The following is a 9,814-nucleotide window of genomic DNA, read 5'->3' as shown; positions in this document are numbered from 1 at the left end:
AGGTCAGATTTCCGAGCTTGATGGTCCATACCCCTTTCGTTTAGACAAAAATGCCGATCGATGCTGACGTTGCATTTCATTTGATTTAATTTATTGGAGCAAGTTGGTCGGAAATGGGACCGAGTTTGGGCGTGATTAAATAAAGCCACCCAAGGCTGGAATCAGAAAAAGGTTGTTTCAATTTCATTCCCCCTTTTTTTTAGACCCAATCTTTTTTAATTTTTGAAAGAGCAAAGCTCAGAAGGTAAAGACCTCAAATAAAAACATCACAATGAGTGCTCACTTAAGTATCACAACTTTTGACCAAAAAAAAATTATCACAACTTTTTTTTTTCAATCTCTTGAATACCACGACTTTTAGAAAACATTTACTTGAGTGTTATAACTTTCAATCGATCACAATTCGCCCACCATCTAATTATTTATTGAGCGACAACGATTATGTTTTAACAAAAATTATAAGGTTTATGTTTGTTAGAGATAATTAGGACACCTGTTGAAATGCAGTCCTATCTTGAATAAGGTGCATACTCTTTAGGGTGAAATGCATCGTCCTCACAATAAATTGCTTGCTTTTTTTACGGGGAAGTGCATGCTTCTCATGATAATACACACTCTCGTTCAGGCCTAGTGCACATTCCTTAGAGGCCAAGTGCATTCTGCTTTGGATCAAATGAACACTTGTTACGATCAAGAGTGAGCTCCTTTTGGCATTTGGATGAGAAACGTGCCTCTTCGATGAGGAGCATGCTTCTTAAACGGGTCGATGTTGATGGGGCTCCTCTATCAACATGACTTGGAAAGCCCATATTCGCTTTCTATTGTTGTAGGAACCGGTTAATTCAAACTAGCAGTTGAGTCCAGTACGATCATTTGTGAAATATAAATGAGATTTTTCCATTATTTTAACCGTCGGTCAAAATCCTATATAAGTTCCCAACTAAGATCCCCAACTTAGAGCGGTTGACCCTTTTGTGTCTTAGGTCAAAATTGAAGCAGTGGCCATCCTTCTCGCCGACAACCTCAAAAAAGGATTTGGAGCTCCCAAACATCATCAATTAAAGTTGTCGCAAGTTAGCCATCGATGCTCTCTGCTCCCCCCAATCTATGCTCTGCTTTAACACCAGGAAAGGCGAGGATTGAGTGTGACTTGGTCCTCCTGTTTCTCCAACAAATAGTGTTTTCTTGTCAGGCTCTTTAGATGATCAATGAATGATATTACTTTCTAGCAAAATATTAAAAAGTATAGTTAGATTGGTTTAGGGTTAATACCACGAAAACCATCAAGCTAGTACACATGTGACAAATTTACCTCAAACTAATTTTTTAATCACAAAAAATCCTAAACTGGTACACATGTGATAAATTTATTTCAAACTAATTTTTTGACCATCAAAACCCTAAACCGGTACACATTTGACAAATTTACCCAAACTAATTTTATGACTATCAAAAACTCCAACCGGTACATTTGTGACAAATTTACTCTCCGTTAGCTTCCGTAAAATTTTATCAATAAATTTTCAGACATGCGTGGCATATGGCGACGTGGTATAGTGACGTGGCAAGTCCACGTGGAAATCCATAGGGTTAATACCATGAAAAATCTCAAACTGGTTTAATTAATTTGTTACAAGTGTACCGATTTGAGATATTTCGTGATATTTACCCTATGGATTTCCACGTGTACCATGCCATCATGTGTCATCCAGGTTAGGAAATTTAAAGATAAAATTTAATGGAAACTAATTTAGAGCAAATTTTTCACAGGCGTACCCATTTGGGGTTTTTTGTGGACAAAAAATTAGTTTTGGGTAAATTTGTCATATGTATACCAGTTTGGAGTTTTTTGTGGTAAAAAAAAGTAGTTTGTGCTAAATTTTTCACATATGTACCAATTTGGGGTTCTTTGTGGTACACATTGAATTATTAAATTGGAATACTATGCATGTGTCAAACTTCTGTTAATATGTTGCACACGACCCATTTGTTTAAAGGTTCATTTGCAGTCCGTTATATCACTTGGTGTATCAATCTTGTTGATTGTTCTTAAGATCATCTAGATTAGTCAACTCCACAAATGGAGAGTGCTGGCTAACAACAGTGATAAATATGACGATTTTCCTCTTATTTTTAGAATGATATCACTAAAGGCTGTTGGAATCAAAATTTATAGGTTGGGCACATAACATTATGGCATTAATTGATGGAAAATATTTGATGTCACGATGAAATTCGGCACCTAAACAAAGAAAAGTATTGATTGTGCACGTCATGAGGGCAATCATTACACTAGAACTTGCCCCTAAGGCACTTTTTAACGAACTCTTTTTTTGTAAATTGAATGACTCGAAGAAATGCTTGAAGTGTACTGTGACCCCAATTAGCCAATTAACTAGGCCTAGCTGAAATTTACCATGTTGATGTAACGGTAATTTACAACATTGGTGACAAGGGGCCTGCTCCTTTCCGATTCTTAATTCTGCACATTGCGATTCATCATGTGTACCCTTTTTTAGATAATTATGCAAAAGATAGTCTTTACAAGCAAATCGGTGATAAGATGATGAAATTCGTTCGGTTGAGATCAGGAAGGCATTTTTTGTTTAGAGAGATTCCTAATACGTATATCGCTTTTTTATTGGCATGGCTTATCGAAGTTTATCTTTTCACTTGCTTTGAAGATCCTAATATTTTATGGAATTCTTTTTTGTGCTTGAGTACTATGTTTTTCTCGTTTTTGCAGCATCATGAGATGGTGGAATCGATTATTTGTGACAGGTACGCTTTATAAGGCAGCGGCAGGGCCATGATTGGCAGCAACATGTTAGGTTAGCTTTCTTTAATACGATTTCGAACAAATGTAAACCCACTCGACCACAAGTTGAAAACAAAAGTAAATCTCTCTTGAAGAAATGGGATCTACATTTAAAGCAAACTTGGCTAAACTATGAGCCGTTGTATTACCTTCCCTTCCCTTATTTGCACCTATAACAGAAAATCAATACCCGACCCCTAATGGGGAGAAGCTCTAAGCACCACTGAACATGCAAGTCAAAAGACTTTTGCATAAGCTGTCTAGGTTCTAATCTGTATATCACCTGGAAACTCATTCTTAAAATTCTGGCAATTTGTACAATTCCATCTAGTATATAATAGATCAGCTCAGCGGTAGTCGCTGGGAAGCAGACTGCGAAAAGATACGTGACAATATGAGATGTGAGGAATTTTACGAGTTGTACTTAAATTATGTTTTTTCGGTTGGATTTGCGACAGTAGAATTCATAATGAGCATGTTTCATGGTTTAATGTTTTAGTGAATGGCAACCTGCAAATGCATAATGACCCAAGTTATAATTTCTAAGCATGAACAATTTAAAGCCTCTGGTAAGACAGTCCGACTATTGCATTGCAAGAGTCAACCATCAAATTTCAACACTAAAGAAATGTCGGAGAGAATCAGATGCACTCTAGGCAATTGATCCTACACGTTAGCTAATGAGGCAGTTTGTGGGAATGGGAGAAGCCCATTAGAAGTTAGATCAGCTCATAAACCTTCCGTCTTAGAATGGCAAGAGTCATAAACTGCCTAGGTTTAGCAAAAGCCAATATATAAAGCACTCCAGTAGCCTCACCTAAGCTTCCATGAAACAGGACCCGCATCAGGAAATGTCGAACTGAAGACAGGTTTTTACAAAGAAATCAAGAAAGGAGGGCCTAACTATGTGTACATTGTTCTTGTTTCTCCGTATCAAATCGGCTCACTTCTAAATCCACGCAAATATGGAGGCAACTTTTCCAAACTCAAGTAGATACTAATACTTTCTCAAAGTACTGGAGGTCAAACTGTGATTTTATTACTTTACTGTACTCCTGTCCTAATATTTGTCTTTTTTCACTTTGCATACTTTTCTCGTTTCTTTGGGTCTCTGCATGTTCTCTGGGAATAAGGACTGCACCTTATTTCGCCTTTAGTGTATCTTCTTTGAGTAATCCAGAAGAGCACGAAGAACTTTTAGTCGCATACTCACAGATGTTGATGTCTTCAGCAGCTCTCTTATGGCCATTGTTGCATAGGAAGATGATGGAAGCGCGAAACCCAGGTTTAGAGCCATATGAATTTAAATTGTCAGAGATGCTAGCTTCACCAACGTTCACTGGAGCATCCACACCGTTCTCACACAGAGAATGGCACAAAAAGATACTCGTGTAGTCCACATATATAAATCAAAAGTGAGATTTTCCAATTCCTAAACATTCTCGCATCACACATCTCTAATAAGCAACCCCCAATTTCTTCAAGTCATTGGTGGGTGAAAAGTGGCATTTATCTCACATCATATTTCCTAGATCATCTCCGCGTTGCACCTATAACCATCCATTTCATGTTAAACATTTAATGATGTTTATGTATAACCATCTAATCGGACGCTCGTGCGTAGCGCCCGGAGAAATAGGCAAAGGAGATAAGGCTTCATAAGTTGGTTTTTCTTGCAAAGACGTAGGGCTGTTTCCTGGAAGAGGCCTTCATCGGCAAGCTTGCTTTTAAAAGTAAGCCCAAGCTCAAACACCACCGACCATTCCAAATAATTTCTATATCGAAATGATGATGATGATGTTATGGCGAATAACTACTAGAAAAAAAGTCTGAATTTGGAGGTTGAATTTCCTACTGATTTAACCGAGAGAAATTACCTTGAATGCAAAAAAAAAAAAAAAACCAGTGAAATGTTGTAAAGTCTCTTTGAATCTTGTAGTCGATAAATAATTCTCTTTTTAATCTTGTAAAGACTCGTTTTCATCGATTGTGCTTCGTCCTCCAATAACTATTTGGAGAAATGCAAAGGTCAGTAATTAGACCTCATAAAAATTAGACCTGAAACGAAGAGGATTGAAGTTGACATCTGCCTGTCATCACTGGATAGCTTTCAGAGCAAACATGCAACTTTGCACACCAAAAAACGACAATAAGCACAACCTCAAACAAACCTTACTCTAGCAGGACAGTTTTTACGAACTTCGATTCTAAGCAAGACACAACCTATGATGCTTATCAGTGCCAATCTTATTTTGAGACCCAGGCAACTCTCAAAACTATGCTTAATAGAGAACTCAGTAATTTTGATTACATTAAACCTTGAGAATTAGATGACAGCGAGATTCAATAGTTAGTTTGACAGAACAAAGACCTTCCTCTGTACTTCATTAGAAAAACCACACTCGAAAAATAGATGAGAGCGAGATTCAATGCTTAGATTACAGAACAAGCAGAGAGAGATCTTGTACTCCCAACACACCAACTGTTAATCTTCTCAAAAGTGGGGAGTTTATCACGTATGACTAAACAAGAAATAAAGCCAGATCTTGGCACATTAGGGGAGAACCACACAAGTTTGTGCCAGTCAACATTAGCACTCTTGTTTCGACAAATTCCCTAGCAACAAATGACTTAAGGCAACCATTTGAAGAAGCTGTGCATACAACTTTGTCTTCAGCCGAGGAACTGGGAAAAATCATCCCACAAACTGCAACTTGGACGGGAACCAACTCTTTAGACCTAGCAGCGGGCCACTTCCAAAGACAATTAAGAATTACAGCAGATACTTTGGCCTGCAGAGGAAGAGAAGAGTCATAAGTTATTCCCCTTTAGAAATGATCCGGCAAGATCCCAGCATGGTGCCACAAATCATACTTTGGCCCGCTATTTGTCTAACGTGGGGTTTCAAAATATTCTCAACTTTTAGCAACTTCTTCCAAGCGTAAGTGGCATCTGGTGTACATTCAAGATGATAACTACAGAGCCAGGCAAAACATAGAGACCCACACCTCAACAGAATATTCCAGACACTTAAAGTACAAGCAAGATTTCAAAATTTCGGCCTTCGAATGCGAAGGCCTCCATACTGGTTAGGAAGACAGACTGTCCCAGCTAACTTTTGATCCCTCTTTAGCATCAGATCTTCCATCCAAAGGAAAGCTCTATGAACAACAGATTTAAATAACTTTCTTGGGCAACAAAAAGAGTTGAGACTAATAGTTAACCAGACTATGAACAGCAGATTTAAAAAGCTGAAGTCGGCCAGACTATGAGAGTTTTTTAGCTGTCCAATTTTTGAATCTTGTTGTAATTCGATCCTTTTATGAGAGGCCTATAATCCTTTTCTGAAATTCTTCCAGACAATCCAAAATTACTAGAAGAAACAACCAAAAGAGAACATAGGGTTAGCTGATTGGTTATGCTGTTTGATTTGATTGCTTCATGTTAGACAAATGCATTTCCTAAAAGCTTAAGCTGTTAGGAAATGGCCAAACAATGTATATTCAACAAATAACTTACCACTCCCCCTCGAGTAGAACCGATCCCTAATGCACAACAGAATGTGGACATTATCACTTCAATGAGATAATTGGGGAACATGATAACAAACAACATCACGGAAAAGAAATTTGGAGCAATTGATATGTGCTCTGATACAATGCTAGGGATGAACAGGTAGAATGAGGACAGTTTGTTGGAAATTCAACAAAACAAGTAGAATGTGGACAATTTGCTAATCCTTTAGAAAAAATCCTTTCTAGATTGTTATTATACCCTTGATCATAACTAGCGTCTTTCAAACAGCCTGTCAAAAGAAATAGCAGAAACAAGTCTACTCGCCCTTTAAAATTTGCCAACCAGCGACTGCAAGGAAAATGCAACTTTGACTCCATGAAGCAGAATACGAATAGTTATCAAAATGAACAACAATCAAATATTTCATTGATTCCTATCTAGGATGTGAAAAGCCTTCATTTGCGTCTCTACTCAAACCGACTAAACCATTCCTTAATCTTGGATGGTGAGTAAATTAATGGAATGAGGGTTGAGGCACAATAATCCGTTTCCCACAACCATTTCGACGTGCGTCACAGTATGCTCAGAAATGAAGATCATGTGTGTGGGAATATGTACGTTGTATCTGTAAATGCAGACCAAAAGTTAACACCGAGTTTCTTCCACTTCTGGTGAATGCTGCAAAAAGTAATTTTCTCATATCAGAATTTGAGATACAAAAAAAAGTAGTCGGGTACTTTTCACGCTTAGTAAATGTGTTGAAATGAAGTTTCTAGACTAAAACAGGAAAGACAATTCAAAGCACCTAACAGCCATTAACATGACATGAACTTGCTCTATCCATATGAAGTTCTGAACTACACTTTTTAGATGAGATGCAACTTTCCAACGTACTTGTCTTTGCTATTTAATTATCATATAAATTATGTCCAGACTTCAGATTCATCTAGTGGATTGCACATCAAGGAAAAACAGGAACTTATCGAATGGGGAAAGAGGACATATACATAACTATCCTCTACAGAAATTCGAGAACCAACTAATCATGGAAAAAGTTTCCACAAAAGTCAAGATCTTAACAAGAAAGCCTGCAGTGGCATGTCCCTTCGTCTCTAGAGGAGCAATCTCACATCCAGGATCGGATTTCCTCCTTAGCATCTTCTCCTAGACTTAACACCGGTGAGGCGATGCTGAAGGAAGGCTATATAGAGCTTTCCATTGGTAGCTGGGTCGTACCGACAAACTTCACCAATGGAATTCCAATGTGATCTGCAGGGCAAGCAAGATTGAGAGCATCTTGGTGAATGAGACAGAGCACAACAATGACAAAAGAGTGGGGTGAGGGAATGCCACAAACAGCTAGAATGCAAAAATAAGCTGAGAAATCCAAATTCAAACGCGACAGTCCGTTTGTGGGAATCACGAGAAGCATTTAAATGGACAGGGGAACTGATGCCGAATCTGAGTAGCGTAGGAGAAGCAAGCAAGATCATACCTAATTTAATGATATATAACGAGGCATAGAAATCTTCATGAGATCAAATGCACGTCCTGAGTCCAGTTGCAAGAATGACTTGGGAAGAAGGCATTCAGACAATTCCAATGCCATCTCCGCATGAGCTGTAGAGGGATCATCGCACCCACCACGATCACAGCTACCAAGCAGGATCACATATTTGACAATTGTCACGATATTTAACATGAGCTTATTTATTGTAACCTTATATATCTATGAATTGTGAAAAATGATTTCTTTTCTATAATTTATCTCTCATAACTTATCGAGAAACAATCTCTTAATTTCTCCAAGGAATACGCAAATCTTACCACTGACTTCAAAACACTTGCAATTTCTTTAGGGTGTAATTCATGAGCACGCCGTTCAATTGATTGTTATGCCTAAAAGCTTCTCTGCTCACTATCTAAAATTTATACCTCTAATTCAACTGCCAAAATGGCCACGTTGACGGCTATTCAATTTAAAAGATGAAAGTACCCTCATGTTCCAGATTCTCTATAATATCCCCAGAGAACTCGTGGCAGCGAGGGATCAAGTTCAAGCTGGGGTTTCTTCTAGCAGTTGATGATCCAATTGGGAAGTCGTCTGCGTTTTACTAACTTTGCATTTGTTGTCATCATCAAGATAGAAGAAGAATAAGAAGTTGGGACGTCTGAGTTTCTCCTCAAGTTTGCATCTTCATTATTTCTTGCCTAAGCAAGATATAGCCATTGAAAAATATTATGCGCTGTATCAACTAATTCTCTTTGATGTACAATTCTTTTAGCAAAGATAGCTGCCCAAGTGATGGTAATGATTTGGCCCTACAACACCCGTGTAAACGTAAGCGCACTATGTTAACATGAGAGGGACTTCCTAGCCATGACGGGAATTTTAGGCCTCCATAGTAGGATATCGAGAGAATTTCAAGCTTTTGGTGTGGGCGAAGAAAGTCAAGGACCTCTGCTTCAAGCTCTTTAGCCCAAAAATATTCAAAATTTGTATTCCACTGCATGGTGAATCGGCATATTCGCTCCTTCGTGTGCAAATTGGCATCCTTGGCATCTCCAAGTTCTTGAACCTTATGCAAATAAGAGATGCACAATTCCCCTTCAAGGTTCTTCAGGTTTTTTAACTCCTTCAACCTTGACTTGTTTTCCGTTCCCACTACAAATTTGGACAACATCTCGAGACCCACCAAATAACCTATATTCGGCGGCACTGCTCTTAGGTTCCAAGTGTCAGTAATGTCGACAAATCTTAGATTGATCAATTTCTCCATGTCTCCAGGTAATTTGATAAGCTCATGATAGCCCCGCAACATCAAAGCCTATAGGTTGTAAAGTCCAATAATTGACTTGGAAAGCGTTTTAATACAAGTATATGACAGATTAAGGTGCCTTAGGTGCCTCAATTTGCCAAGGCGATCCGGTACCTCACCGATGCCATAGTGACTTAATGAAAGCACCCTTAAGTATTTCAATCCCGACAACAAGTCGCATAGGACTTGTTGGGACAAGAAGGACCTTTTATGATACCTAGATTGCTTCTCTAATGATATGAAACTCCTAAGTCCCTTCATTTCATGATAAATCTTGATTCTTTCTGACACAATGTGATCGCTAGGAAAAAATGAGGCGTGACGAGCTAAAGATGCATTATTGTGATGACCCTCAAACTCAAACTCCTCTGAGTCAAAATAGGTTGCATATGCAACTAGCTTTGCCAAGTCATTCACAAGATCATGCATCAAGAATCGTGATCTATCACTACTAGACTTTTGAAATAACGACCTGGATACTAGCTCGTTGAAATAATTCAATCCTGCATTCCAGCGGTTATTTTCTTCTTTTCCCTCGAACAAGCCCTCTACAATCCACCAGTGAATCAATTCATCCTGTTCAATTTGATAGTCCTTGGGAAATATAGCACAATAAGCAAAACATCTCCTCATATGGGAAGGGAGATGGACATAGCTAAGT

The 9,814-nt window shown here is 38.4% G+C and overlaps 1 pseudogene; it reads right to left on the bottom strand.

The window, feature by feature from the left end:
* Positions 1-5,130: 5,130 nt before the first annotated feature.
* Positions 5,131-9,114, bottom strand: LOC130137621 (uncharacterized; annotated as a pseudogene).
* Positions 9,115-9,814: the final 700 nt, after the last annotated feature.

This window comes from Syzygium oleosum, unplaced genomic scaffold, assembly GCF_021117445.2.
Source record: "Syzygium oleosum isolate NSW1041296 unplaced genomic scaffold, Sole_v2.1 Sole_v2.03, whole genome shotgun sequence".
Lineage (NCBI taxonomy): Eukaryota > Viridiplantae > Streptophyta > Magnoliopsida > Myrtales > Myrtaceae > Syzygium > Syzygium oleosum.
The sequence above is the reverse complement of the archived record's forward strand: the minus strand, read 5'-3'. Positions and strand labels throughout refer to the sequence as shown.